The sequence below is a fragment of the Uranotaenia lowii genome, chromosome 3 (assembly GCF_029784155.1).
Source record: "Uranotaenia lowii strain MFRU-FL chromosome 3, ASM2978415v1, whole genome shotgun sequence".
NCBI lineage: Eukaryota > Metazoa > Arthropoda > Insecta > Diptera > Culicidae > Uranotaenia > Uranotaenia lowii.
This window is the reverse complement of record NC_073693.1, coordinates 137,922,187-137,938,175: the sequence shown is the minus strand read 5'-3', so window position 1 is coordinate 137,938,175 and position 15,989 is coordinate 137,922,187.

The window sequence follows — 15,989 nt, the reverse complement described above, 5'->3', positions numbered from 1 at the left end:
TTTTGAGCTTTTCTACTTCCTATTGGGGAGGCAGGAGAAGATTTTCCCCTCGAATCGGAGACCGAGGGAGGTTTAAACCAGTGCCGCGCGATTGGAGGTTGAGATTTTGAGCTTTTGTGAGTCAGGTCGCGCGCATCTACTGCTTCGTTTCACTTCCTTATCTGTTGTCGGTTGGTAGGTTGGAAGCAAGCTACCTGTGTGAGTTTGTGTTAGAACGCAAACTGTGTTGGTGGTGGTGAGTTGGGGAAAGGGGGGATGATTGAGAGTAGCATTTCAAATCCTACTGCTGATTATTATTCTCGTCTAGTCAGTCTGCTAATCAACGAGGAAGAATCGTACTGGCTCTGTGTTTATAGGGCAATACACTCCCAAGGATGCGTGAGGATTGAAAACAGGTTCATTGTACGTACAGCGATTGTAATATTTATTGGATTATTAAATAGGAAAGCTTGCGGTAGCTCGGCTCATATAAAAAAAGTTAATAAAAAAATGTCCTCAATAAATATTTAAACACCTCTTCATTTGACGCTTCAATTATTGATCTGATACCAAACCGTCCGAAAAACTATTCCATTAAAAATTTTATCGAGCAAATGAAATGTTTGTGAAGGAGATCATGGTAAGTCTATTTTACAGAAGTTAACTATATATTTTGCTATTTACAAAACTGAAGGATAAACGTGAGCAGTGGGAAAAATGCATCAAGTTTACGTTGATCTATTTTAATTGTTTAACCCGTTACTTCAATGTTGTTATAAAATTTCATAAGTCTTACTGTGAACTATTTTTAGGAGCTCTCATTAATTTAACGTCTCGTATCACAAAAAAATAGAACGGTCCTATTTTAATCTCACACATGCACACTAGAGTGCCCCAAATGACCCAATACTTGAAAAAGTTATGCGCTGCAGGCTTTAATCGATCCTAGGCCTAGCACAAGGTCTCATGCCTAATTTGGGCCCGATTGGATCACGGGAAGGGGTCGCTCAACGAGCCTAAAATTTGTATGGGATTTTGAGACATTTTGTTCGTGAGGAAAACGAAAATCCAATTTTTCATGAATAACTTTGGTTTCCCTCGGCCGATTTCTTTTGAAAACGGGTCTTTTTTAAACGCCAAACTATGACAAATATTTCATCCGAAGACTGCATTTCGATTCAAGTTAAGACATATAATATCCCGTGTAAGTTTAGTTGTAAATCAATGTAAAATAAATTGAAAAAAAAAGTTTTTTTTTATTTAAAAATTTTTTATCCTGGGGTATCTATCATATCATATAAATGTCAAAAATTTAAATAAAGAAAATTATGAAACTTTACGAAAATGCCTAAAAATTGTACCATGTCGAATTTCGAAAACCGAACACATACATTTTTTTTGTGTAAGCAGGGAAAAGCCCCTGGGAGTGTAGCACTCTTCAAGCCACTTCTCTCAAAGGCATAGAACCTCCTCATCACTTCTTTATTCGATTTTTTTAAATTATTTTTTCAATGGTGTTGTTACAATGTTTTTTTTACAATTTTCACTTTCATTTTGATATGAGAAACAATGTTAATAAATGGGTTTTCTGGCGTGGGTGACTGGTGGCGGTGGGTGGAGGCGGTGGGTGGTGGCGGGTGGTGGCGGCTGGTGGCGAGAAGATAAAAAGATTTGCATGGGCATTAGTTTTATTGACTAACTAAATTCAGGCGATGAGGATTCAGAGACTTCATGCGTTCCCAGTGAGGGGATCCTCTTTTAAGGGAACGCTGGTTGGCAGCCTACCGAAGTACGGACTGTTGGTTTAACTCATTGGATGAAGGAGTCTAATTTAGATCTCATGTGCTTTTTGATGAGCGTTTTAAATTTGGTGGTGCTTCTTTCAGATCGTATGTCCGCAGGTAGTTGGTTGTAACAGATTTTACCGTAGTAAGTGAAAGCTTTTTTAGCAAATTCTATGGTGGGTTGTCGTACATACAAGCTGCTTTGGTTTCTTAAAGGATATCTGTGGTCTGGACGATCGTAATGTTGGTTGTGATGTGCAAGTGGGTTATGTAGATGATTGTGGATTATGGATGCAGCTTGGAGTTCTCTCAATGCATTGATTGGCAGAGTAGATTCATCTGCTTCATGAAAGAGACTCCTTGTAGGATACAGCCTTGGACGCTTGTATACAGCCTTCAAACAACGATTTTGAGCTGTCTGTAGAGGTTTGAGTCTTGTTCTGGCTGCGGCTCCCCAGATGAATACCAGGTATTGAAGTTCGGACTGAACAAACGCATGGTACATGATGGAAAGTTGTTTTTGAGGTACGAAGCTATTGATTTTCCAGTACAGTCCGCATGCTGCAACGACTTCATTTTTAAGTTTTTGTATATGGTGTGTCCATCTTAACGCTGAGTCGATCGTAAGCCCAAGATATGTGAATTCCACTTGTTCAATTTTTACTGAATCAACAATAAGCTCATGTGTTTCAGTGTCAGCAGATTGAAACGGATTTACGATCATGTGTTTTGTTTTAGATAAATTGAGGGACAACTTGTTTTCGCTGAAGAATTCTTGAAGAAATTTCATGTCTTCGGATTTGTGCTCGATCATATTGCTAAGATTTTCTTCTACGTACAGTAAGCAGGTATCATCAGCAAATAAGTTGGGTTTTCCATGCAGCTGCAAGTTAGGCAAATCATTCACGTAGATCAGGAACAGCAGGGGGCCTAAGTTACTCCCTTGAGGCACTCCGACTTTGAGAGGGCAAAGATAACTCTTAAATCCGTTTAACAGCACGTACTGGTTTCTGTTCGACAGGTAACTTTTCATGAGGTCATGTGCTTTTCCACGAATCCCAAAAGTGTTTATTTTTTTCAAAAGAATCGTGTGGTCGATTGTGTCGAATGCCTTTTTCAGGTCCAAAAAGAGAAGGCCAGTTTTCTTTTTGTTTTCTAGTGCATGATAAATTTCAGAAAACAACTCGGAGGTCGCAGTAGTGGTGCTTGAGCCTGATCGAAATCCATATTGGTGCTTATAGAGTACATTATTCTGTTGAAGAAAGTCGTTAATTCGTGAGACTAACATTTTTTCAATGAGTTTACTCAAGACTGGCAGAATTGAGATGGGACGATAGTTGTTGGGGTCTGTCTTTGGTCCTTGTTTATGGATAGGGACAATTTTCGCAATTTTGAGGCAATCTGGGAATTTTCCATTTGATAGACTTTCGTTGAAAACATCTTTGATTAAATCCGAAAAAGAGATTTTTTATAAGTACATTGACTTCTTGTGCACTTGCAGGTCGAAGGAATATCGAGTTCCGTTGTGACGTAAGTGTTCCAAATCTATTGACGTCGCCATGACTATTGATCGTAGTGGCAAGCTGGGGCCCAATTTTACTGAAAAAATCGTTGAGTTCGTTGGCAACTAATTGCTGATCCTCTATGAGTCTTCCTTCCTTGTTTAACTTAATTTCTTGGCTCTCAGTTTTTGAAGTTCCTGATAGGGAATTAAGACGTTTCCACATATTTTTCGAGTTTGCATTACTAAACAGATTTCTGTAGTACTCTTTTTTAGTTTTTTCTTTCAAGGTTTGTAGATTTTTGGAGGTGTGCTTCAGGAGGTCACGGAGGTAGTGGCTATTTGGATTTCTTTTAAATTTGCTTAGTACTTTATCTTTCATTTTCATCCACTGCCAGAGGTCTAACGTAATTCAGGGGCAAAATCCTTTTACCTTTGCTTTAATTGTATAAGTTGATGAACATTCTCTTTTCAAGTTATTGTATAGATCAATTATCTTGTTTAAGCGTACATGGGGTGTGCAGTGGTTTATATTGCTTAAGCTCGCTTCAAACTTTTCACTAAGTAAAGAATAGTTAACGACAACTTTCTCAAGTTCCTGAAGACGTATGCTTTGTCGTAACCTTATCGATGAAATTATGCAACAGTGATCGCTGATATCTGTTAACACGGTTTCATTTATGACTCTTGACTGAACCATTTCGGAGCATAAAACGTGGTCTAATATGTTACTACTTATGGGTCTCGTGACATGTGTATTTGTTGCATAAAAATTATAAGATTTCAGTAGATCTTTGTATTCGACAGTATTGGGATTGGTGAGATTATTGATCGGAATGTTTATATCCCCAACTATCACACAAGAGGACCCTTGCTTAGAACTTGACATAATAGATTCAAGTTTTGAGAAAAAATTTACAATGTTGTAAGAAGGTGGTCTGTAGATGGCATGTAAATTCATTTTTTGATCGTTCACTTTCAAATTGATGTGAATATGGTGGAAGCCATCTTCATGTTCACACATGATTTCATCATATTTAAACTTGTCATTTACATACACGGCAAGTCCACCTCCCGTACTTTCTTTTCGACAAGAGAACAAGCTTTTATAGCCCGGGATTTTAATTAGATGTGTGCGATTCTCTTTAATCCACGTCTCCCCAAGTACTATTACGTCCATTGGTTCCTTTAGTTGATGTACAATAAGTTTGAAATCATCGAATTTGGTTAAATTGTTTAGACCCCGTATATTTAATTGGAAAATGTTCAATCTACTATAGTTTTGTTTTATATTATTTTGTAGATTGGCTCAAAAAAAAAAGGTGTGCAAAATTTCAGCTCAATCGGATTGGATTTAGAGGTGGAAGTGCCTCAAAGCGCTCAAAGTTTTGGTTTTTCACCCTCAAAATTCGCCAAAGGGGGGACCGAAAGAAATTAGGAAAATCGAAATTTTAATTTTGATGCCTGATTACTAAAAAAAATGCATAAAACGTTAAAATCAGGTGTTATTTCAGACATTTTTTTTTGTCAAAAATCGACTTGAAACTTTCAAAAATTACCAAAGGGGGGGCTAGAGAAATTTATGAAAATCGAAACTTCAATTTTAATGCCGGCTGACTAAGAAACGTCGAGATCTGGTATTATTTTAATACAAATTTTTGGTGTAGCAGGTACTACGAAAACTTGGCCAAAATCCCTTTTAGAAAGTTTTGAAAATTCATCATAAATTTATGCTTTTCAGAAAATGGACATAACACCAATAACAAATCTGTCAAACATATCTTGAAATTCGTTATTTTATACAATTTTCTATGTAGGTGATGTTGTGGTTGGATGCTGTTGCATTTTATCGCAAAAATATACTTTAAATACTCCACTAAAATTTTATTTCTCAAAAAAAATTTAAAAAAAAGCATGAATGTGTTCAGAATAATATGAAATTATTTATTTGAGATCGAAGAATTGAAAAAAATTGTTTTTTTTTTCGAGCACGAAATTATAACGTCAAAAATTACGAGTTTTCATCATATTTGGACATCTGGAAAAACATGTTACCCACTCTCATTCCTACTCAAACATTTGAATGAAAGTCTCAGCTATCCAACAAACCAAAAACAAATTGTCACTTTTTACCAATTCAACAGTTATTGACGTTTTAGTAAAACACATTTTTGAACAATTTCTGTACTTTTGGGTTTGCTTTTGATAATGTTTTGACCAGAAAAACTTGAACTCAATCGAATTTGAAATTCAGCTCATTCAATTTTTTTTTTTGAAAATTTATTTCGGTTTTTAAATATTTTTTTATCTACAGACAAGCAGATAAGATTCTTTGAAAGATAAACTTTCTATAACCTTCTCAAAACCTTTTCGGTCAGATGCTTAGAATCTGTTAACTAACTTAAATTTTTATTCATCATTTTTTATATAAAATGTCTCTACATTCGTTTAAAAGAAATAAAAACTAGATCTTCTGGTTTTACTCAAAAATAAAATAGAAATTATTTACACACTGAATGTTTGGAAATGAAAAAAAAAACAAAGCAACCATGATTATGACTCAACAGGCAGCATTTATCTCAAAAATTTTCAACGGAGAAGTAGGTACAATCGCCAAATTTGCTAGGAATGATAAACTTCAGTGCCCCATCAAGAACCCTACGATCTGGCTCGTTACTATTCAATCAAACTCATCGAACTTCGTATGGCTTCAATGAGCCACTAAGCGCGATGGTGCGTACGTTCCAGGATGCTGAGCACCTGCACCAGTTTGGAGAATCTACAAGTCGCTTTATTCATCGAATACGTCAGTCCAGATTATTTAATATTGTTTGACCGTGTTTTTACTATTCATTTAAACTTTTATGTTCGATGAATTAATAATAATAATAATTACTGTCATATTAGGCAACAGCCTACTTGATCCATTAGCTACTTATATAAGGTACCAATATGAGTTTATAGCTAATTTATCTGAACTTACTTGTTCTATTACTGAGCTCTGCATTTTTTTATTGGTTTGAAGAAAATTTGGTTGATTATTTTTTTAAGTTCATTTTCCCGAGTTTTAATGTCCATGTTTAGTTCGGTTTGATTGCTGAATTCTCGAGTTATACATATTATATTTAATTTGTATGGAATCATTCGTTTCAAAGACGGAATAAGCTTTAAGCCATCATATTAAACGTTTTGTCGTACCTCGAAATCCTCAGAGTTCAAATTTGGTTCAATTTTCTTGATTTGTTCCGTGTAAAGATCCTACCAGTTGTTAGATCTTTTGTGGTTGCTTGATTAGTTTTTAGAAATATAGAAATTTTTTACCGAGTGAATTTTAGGAATTATGTTCGTCAAGTTATGTCGTGAGACCGAATACTATGTAAATAAAAAATAAATAAAGAAATTTTGTACCATTTCTATGAAATTTCCTTCTTCCAGAAAAGAGATGGGTCTCAAACTACCATTAAAATAACATGCATTTCTCTCTTGACAAATTTGGATCCATTTGCATTATTAGAGTTGTGCAGATATTTAGGTAACAATTGTATGGGAGCCCCCCATTCTTGTGAGGGGAAGGGTTCTTAAAAGATCATTTGACTTTTTAACGATTCTAAAAACCCTTACATGCAAATTTTCAAGCCAATCGACTGAGTAGCTTCCACGTTAATAAGGAGAATCAGCTAAGCAAAGTTATCTAGATCAAATCTCACAATATCTAGATGAAAGATTTTGATCAGATGAATAGCTTTTCAGAAGACTTCAAACCAGTAGGATTTGATTTGAAAAAGTTATGAGGTTTTGCGCATCGATTCGTCAGGTCTGCCCCATAGTGCGGCCGTTTTTCGGAAAACCGACCCCGTCCCTAACTGCTGTATTTTTTTCTGTACCCAAACTTTTTTGTCGCTAATTTTCGGGGTAGTGAACATAACGATTTTGAACAGCAAATCTTCAATTGAACCAGCTTCAAAACTGGAAAAATATTTATTAGTTTTAATTGTTGTAGTAATTGGTTTTGGTTTTGGTTGAAATTATTTTTATTAATCCTATCTGCCAAGTAGGATTTCCTGTATACAACACCCTTCCCTTATCTGTCTGAAAACAGCATCCATTTATTAGTTTTAATGATTATTTGATTTAAATGCAACATACTTAATACTCAAAAATCGTGTCGGGAAACAAAAGAGATATACAAAATTTTAGTCAGGAGTGTCAAATTGATACTCCAGGGACTGTGTCGGGTAAAAATATCAGGGACGGATGAGGGTTAATCATACAAATCATAAGAAATTATCACGAAAAGACTATAAAGAATTTGACGACGAAGAAAATGACGAATTTGAAGATAATTTCATTAACTCTCCTTGCTGATTGAAAACTATACTAAAACTTAAACTATCGGAATTTTGAATTCCCCAAATAACAAAAAAAAATAATGATTCACTGAATGAAACATTTTTATTGGCTTCAAGGAAAATTTGTGAAATTGCTATTGAGGAAAATTCTTCAAACTAAAATGATTTTCTTGGTTACCTATATGTATGTATACTCTGAATAATCTAAATAATTAAAAGTTATCATTATGCGGCATATGCAGTAGGTATTTAGTTCAGAATTGATAATTGATCATTTCAGACCATTACAAAATGGTATTTTTACAGTTTCACGGCTGAATTCACGTCAAAAAATTTTTGGTCATGATAAAATATAAATACCACTGTATACATAATATACCTATTTGTTTATTTCAAGAAATAGAAACGCCACTTCACATAATAGGTTTGAGTCAATTTTGACCCCGTTATGTGTTGTTCATCCAAATGTTTTTTTTTCTATTATTCTTGAAAATAGATCTACGTTAAAAACAATCGATGTTCATAATATTTTGATCATACCTTAATTGAAAATGTTTTACGACAAGACGTACTTGAGCGACACTCTTTTTCCGTTGCGGCGTATCCAATTGGCAACTGCCATCCACCCATGATTATCTACTCTGTTAAAATTTTCAACAAAAACAGAAAGTTGATTATCACTTCGAAATGGAGCAAAAACAATCAAAGTATAGCTGCTACCTATCAGGCATCCCACTCGTCGAAACAAAGGTGATCAACTTTGATCAAGCCTCACCCTCGCCAATTTCTGATAGCAATTTTACAGCGACTGAACCTCGTACTCGTACATATGAAGGTAGGTACCTTTAGGTATGTACCATAAGAATTTTCCCAACAACAGCAACAACAACGACGGCGACGAGCAATGAGAGCTGCAACAAAATTAAAATGCGCGACACGGCAGCAGCTCGAGTATGAAGTTGAATGTTCAAAAAAAAGCAAAGAAATTTGAGGCGCCCCATCCATGAGGTATGGGGCTCGCAAGTGGAAGTTTTGATAAAGTATTTCCACTCAAGTTGCTTCGGAAATGAAATGTGGTTGCCGAGTTAAACTATGCAACTATTAAAAGTCGAGATGCACCATCACCACCACCATCATCTTATATCGTGCTCCCATAAGTTTGGTTTGGGTGTTGATGTATGTAGTTGAATACCTCATTGACTTTGGGAGCATAAACTTGGTTCGAAAAGCCGAAGATCATCGAACGGCAGCTAGCTGCATAGCTAACCCGACTAGTTATTCGCTCTCACTTACGCACGAATCATGTGGCGTCCCGTCGTTGATGAAACTTACTACTGGTCTAGCTCAATATGATTCGTGATGCTTAAGCAAATCTACGTTGAACTTAGTAGACGGTCTCCTCAGAGTGGTATTCATTTCGAGTAGATGTGAACGAATGTATGGGCAAGATGTTCTAAAAAAATATAAAAAAAACTAGCTGACCCGGCAAACTTTGTTGAGCCTGTATTTTTGAGATTTTTTTTTTATATTTTAGCACTGTTTCTCAGTCAGCCTTCCTTTTGAGTGGATAAAAGCAAGCACCCTTGTGTCAGAAAAAAATCCAGAATTATAGTTCAATATACAAATAAGTTACGCCAACTTTTGGTCAGCGAACTTATTTTCTTCCGGTAACTTCAGAACGCTTAATCTATCAAGTTTCAATTTAGTTTAGCCATCATTGCTATTCAAAAACTCCTATCTTATCAAATATTTTAAAATTGCTGAAGATTGATTTGAACAATAAATGAATCTTTTTTGCTGGAGTCGTCATAAACTGATTTTTTTTCGATTTGTGTTTACCTCTGTATTTAAATACATTGAACATTTAAAGAATAATGAAAATAAACTTAATTTTTAATTTTTATCTCATTAGGCTGGAACAAATATCAATTTCATCTTTTGTCACCACCCCCTTCGAAATTTCCAAAAACCCGAAGGGGGAAATAAATAAAGTTTGAAGTATTTAATGTAAATACTTTCAATTCAAGAATTCAAGAAAAACTTTCCAAAACTAATCACAGTTGGTTAGTATTTGTGATTTGATTTTATTTACTTTTCTTTTAGTTTTCTAGACCAATTGTAAGTTTAAAATTAGAAATATCTAAATATTTGAATAATTTTAAAAACTCATAATTTTAATGTTAGAATATCTGATGTTTTTAAATTTTTTTAAGTATACAGGTGTTAGAAACTTGTGCCCGGAATGGTTATTTCTTGCTTTAAATTTTTTACAAACTTGAAAAATTGCGATGGAAATTTAATATAGGAGATTTTCGAAGTTTTCTTTGCTTATGAGTTAGAAATTATGACTATTTGACAAGTAAAACATGAATATTAAAAAATACAAATTCTGAGAAGTTGAATTATTTTATGTTTGCATCTGTTATCAAATATTGTGCAATTCGAAAGTATTAAGCTTTGAAAAATGTCAAAATTCAGGAACAGGTTAAATTCAACCTGATAAATTTTGAAAGTAAAAGATTCGATATGCAAATAATAGGGAAATGTCATATATTTTTCAATTATAAATGGAGAGGACCATCATACTGTTAACTGTTATGAATTTTCGGGTCGTGTTTTCGTTCGAAATGTACTACTTTTTCTATGAAAACAAAACGTGGCTTTTAACATGAAACACGATTTTCAATGTATGATGTTCACAAAGAGTAAGAAATGTTAATGGAATGGCTAAAAAAAAGTTAATTGTCCTTATTCCGAATTAAAATATTATTTTTTCAATAATCACTTCAAAAACCAATCATCTGAATACAAGTTGCTCTTGTCACTCGTATTGAAAATCTTAAGATGATGACTTTTTTTTTCAGATAAATTAGATCATGTCATGTGTGCTTTTTTTTTTCTTTTTATATGTCGAATTAATAGTTATTTTTAACTATCAAATGCTGTTTTATTTCCATCTCAAGATCTGCTGTTTGTTCTCTATTTTTCTCATCATTCTATAATGATTCTGCTGCGATGAATCATTCATTGTCAAAATGTGTGCATCAGATTTATTCCTTCGTTCTACAAGTAAATTTCAATCCCTTCAAAAAACTGTTTCCATGTTATTTCAAGTTTATTTTAAAAAGTCGCGTTTTGGGTTTTCTCAAAATATCTAGCATTTAAAAATAATAAAATGTTCTGATTGATTAGTAGTTACTCGAATTGGTAAATCGAAAAAAATATCAGATCTTTTCAAAAATAGTAAAAATTTTAACATTTATTTGTACATGCAATGAAGCTCAAAAAGAGGCAAGGAGAAGAAAAAATTAAAGAATTTTCAAATATCAATCACGAAAAACAGTTTGAGAAGTTTTTGTCGGCATATTATTAAAAATACATTCAATTCAAAATACTGTTTTTTTCAACCATGAAAGCCATTTGATAATTCTTTGATTAAACAGGGATCACTGTTAGGGAAAAAAGCTAGATTGATAGGGATGAAATGTAGATGGTAATAATTTTCTTTCAATACTTTACTCAATATATATTTTTTTAACGTTTATCGAATGCCTCGTAGAAGTAGGAGTTTCCTTACGAAATGTCTAGGAGCATAGGAGGTGTAGGAAAATACGATCACACCATTAACCAAAATGGATCCTGATCTTTACCTTTTCCTAACTAACACAACCCCTTTCTTTGATACTTGAATATAGATTCGCAGACGTACAGACGGTTTCCATAGTTGGTGATACTTACTTATTCCTGGTTCTGACTAATTCAAAATTATTTTTGGAGTATGCAGGAGCATGAAGTTGCTAGTTGAACCTAAAGAGTATCAAACTAACATTCCTTCCTTTTTCCTCATTGACTACTAGGACGTGGCCGGCGCCGTTATTAATCATTTCAAAAACTGAGAGCATGAGTTTTGTACATTGAGAATGAACTGCTAATCCCAAGCCCCATTCTTTTGGACTTTGTGCAAAATTGATGGCCTCGATTAATCACGGAGTAGCAACCATTGGCGACGTGGAACTTGTTCTGCTTAGCCACGCCAGCGATCATGGAATTCGAAATGCGCATGAATTGATAAAAAATAACAAAATAATCATCTTTTCTCTTGAAGTACGTAATTAAATAGCATTACCATCCCCCGAAACAATTAAATAGCATTTCGAGTTCAATGGTTTAAGGTGGATATGAGTAGTCAAACAAGCTAAGCTAAGCTAAGCTAAGCTACTTTTCTCTTAGCATTTGAAACCTTGAATGAAGGAAAATCTATTTTGAGTATTTGGAATAAAAATTCAAAACAATCACAAATTATTTAAAATTTTAGTTTACGATCGTAAGATAAGAAACTGTAATCCAAACAGTTAAATTTAATTCTGAATTTTATTGTTAATTTATATCAATATTCTAAATTTGGCATTATGGATCTGGATTTTCAGTTATATTTGAACGTAAATTTTAAAGCTGATTTTCTTGATCTTGATTTTATTTTTGTTGATCGAGTTCAAGTGTATATATTCTTCAGGGGGGGTAAAAAAACACCATTTTCACGATTTTTTTTAGAGCTATCGTTCAAACAAATGTATTCAATTTTTTTGCATTATACAAAGCATTGTTAAAAGAACATTTAGTAATTTTTTCGTAGAAAAATATTGAAAAATGAGCTGGTGACGGAGCACTTTCGAAGATGCCTTTTAGAAAACAGGATTTGCGGTGGACACTGTATCTCAGCACAGAATCATCTGAAGTCAAAAAATCAGAGCAAAATATTTTTAATAGATGTTTTTCTGGATCCCAACGTTTTTATTTAACTTAAAAATATTTTTATGAATTTTTTATGGCTGTTTGAAGTAAAAACTACGATTTTTCACGAAAAAATCCGCCATTATTTATCTGTAAAATCTCCCCAAAGTAAAAAAAAAGAAAAACGTTGGGGTCTGGTATTTTATATGTAGAAAATATGTTCCAAATTTGAAAAGAATCCGATAAGTAGTTTTCAAATGACGATGTCCACGGACTTTAAAAATGTGCTTTAGAGAAAAACGCGTTTGAAGTTTCTGCTCTTGCTTTCTTGCAGTATTAGATAGGAGGAGATAAAGGCCTATAATTTCTACAGTTTTGCTTCAATTGACTTGAAAATTTGACACAACATTCTTGAAATGTTTTACAATAAGAAAATAAAAAAAATAAAAAAATCGATTTTTTGAAAGTGTTAGACCCTACCCCCCTGTTACGAGACAAAAAAAGGGCGAGCACTGCTTTCGATAGCGTTTATTAACCGCTTCAAACTGCAGGAAAAACAAAGTAGGGTGAGTGCTCCTACTTTGGACCTAGAGCCTACTTTAGTCCTAAAATGCCGAAAATTGAAAATAATTCATTTTGCTGGCATAAAATAAAGATATTCCTATGCACACAATGAACTCTTATTCTTGCTGAACCCTACCATGCTGTTTTTTTTTGCATTAAAAGTCTTTCTGATAAAATTTTCCACGTTTTTAAAAATGTACCTCTTCATCAGTGGTAAATCAGACAGCTCATTTAGTAGGGCGCGTCTTGAGAAATTAGAAAGTTTAAGGAAAAATCACGATTTTTTGCTTTCCTAGCCAAAGTTTAAAGGGAAATTATTTTCACTGTGAAGAATATGAACCATACTACCCATTTTTCTAATAAATCATGAAAATCAATGAAAAACTCGGAAAATTTGCAAAGAGTCCAAATATAGGAAACTTTCGACTTTGATGTTCCATGTTTAGACCTGACATTACCAAATCAAAACCAACAAATCAACAATGTTGCGAATTTTTAATTGGGGCATAATTCAGAACCAATATTGAATATTTCCAACATTTTTGCCAGATTTACGCAAATAAACTAGAAGTAAGTAAACACAATCAAGTTTCAGCTATCGTTTTGCTGATAGAGCTGACGGGGAATAAAAGTGTTTGTGATATTCATAACAGAAATTTTAGTTTTTTAAATATTAAAAAGCTGTAATACTATTTTATGATAGTAAGTGATTCAAGTTTACATTTACAATAAATTTGTTAATTTAATTTCGAAGAATCAAACTTTTTATAGGAGTTTTGGTTCTAGGTCCAATGAAAGGAACCGGTCCAGTACCAAAATAGGAACAGTAGGTTCAAAGTTGGAAATTTAAATTATCCATATCTTTGCAAATCTCTCAATAATGGCGAAACCCATGTTGAAAATTTTCATTGAAACTTGCAGATAAGATCATGACTTATAAATGAACTTCTTGAAGGATATAAATTTCCCGTCCATTCGTGAGAAAACCTTGATTATTTAAAAACCATCGCTTAATGGGTCCAAAGTAGGGCAACTAACCCTAATTAGCGCATTTAACAAGGGGAAATTGTGGTAACTTACATTTCAATTGGGCTTTATAAAAAAGATTGAGCCCTTTAAATGCTTAAAGTGGAATTGATACGTACTGCAAGGGCAATTAATCTATTATATAAAATTCTCTTGTAACGGTGTTTGTAGTACTACTCCTCCGAAATGACCCAAACGATTCGAATGAAATTATTTTTAAAATATTCTGTAGGCATGCGAATCGGCTTATATCGAATAAAAACAACACAAAGTCACATCAATTGTCCGTATTCATTCAATTTGTAAAAATTCTAATAAAATAAAAGTCATGGCTTCCATTTTTTCGAGATTTTTTTTCCTTTGGGCGGTTTTTTTTCGTCTCCATGGTCGAGGCGTCGCGAGCCAACGTCGCGAGAGGATAGTAACCATGGCATAGCATACTGATCAGTGAGAATATTTTGGCGCATATTTCTCAACCAAGCATATTTTCAATGCAAGGGATGGCTATATGAAGCCTTGATATTATTTTTTTTTTTGTTGATTCCTAGCTCATTTCTACAGCAGGGTTACTGATAATCGCTTCGTTTGCTTCAAAATTTCCAATCGTTACGAAGCAACCACAGTTACGACGCTGTTAAGCATTGACTCCCGAGCGAATCAAAACATACAACATAAGAACGCCGTCTTAGTGAACCATGTACTATGAATTTTAGTTCTGTTTGTGTTGCCTAGCGTTCCTTGTTGATTTTCTCCTTCCGATTTTTAGTCATTGTTTACTCCAGCAATCATTCGCTTCGCTACTGAATGAATTTGTTTGCGAGTTGATTCGGCGTGAGTTGATGACGATGCTGTTGATGACGATGCTGTTGATTCATGCCCAAAATCAGACCTTAAAGGAAGAATGCTACTAGGGATCAACTCCTGGGATAAAGACTAAGACCGATATTTAATAAAATAATTAACACACCTTGAGAGGAAAATAAGGCAACTTTGGCATAAATTTGGTTTTTGGGCATCTCTTGCGTTCCAAGAATTAACTCGCTTTCCTTCATGAAGCGTTCGCGGCGAAGCATGATCGTCAGCGAGTCGAGTAGATGTCGAAGAATTCGACGCCGTCTACGCGCAATGTTTTCATTAGAAGCGAATGATGATTGTTTGATGGTTACCGATAGTAACTCAGAAAATAACGGATCACTAAAGAGGGGAAGAAAAACAAACTAGGTTTGCGTCGTTCGATGCTGAAAAGCGTCGTTTCTAAAGAAAATAGACTTTCTATGATGAGGAGTGAACTCGTTGGTGACTAGGATCGGGGTGAAAAACCATTCTGAGCGAAGATCAGCAACCTTGTTCTACAGCACATGGTTATGAATGACGCTTAGATGTGACTTAGATTGACATTTTGCCGATCGAATAAAACAAATAAATTTTGTTTTGCCAAAATCTGAAATTGAAAAGTCAGGCATCCATTTTTAGAAATTTTCTTTTCGTTGAGGGGTTTGTTTTTCGTCTCCATGGGCGAGGCGTCGCTAGCAAACGTCGTTGCAAAATAATAGTAACCAAAGCATACTGTTCATTGATCGCTGGAAAAATTAAAATTAGGCGCCTGTTCCTCAACCAAGTACCTACCTATATTTCTTATGCACGTGGGGGCGATATGCAACCTAGATATGTTTTTTTTTTTTGCTTAATTGTACACAGAACGTGGAAATAAATGACGCGTAGATGCGACACGGATTGATATTCTATCGATCGAATCAAAACCATATAAACGATTTCAAATATTAAAACCATTTTTAATTCGTGTTAATTTAAGTAGTAAATTGTTGTCTAAAAAAATATGAACTTGGTAATGATAAATATGAAATAATGACACTTTGCGGACGTTTGAAAATAAGTAATTGGGAAGCTTTAAATTCTATTTCGTATAATCCAATACGCCTAGAACGCTGGAAACATTAACTGAACGAGAGTCTGTTCTCTGAAATAGATTATATAGGATTGAAGTTTTTAAAGGCCGAATGAACTTTATGATTTTTTGCAAACGTAAGTTGAAGT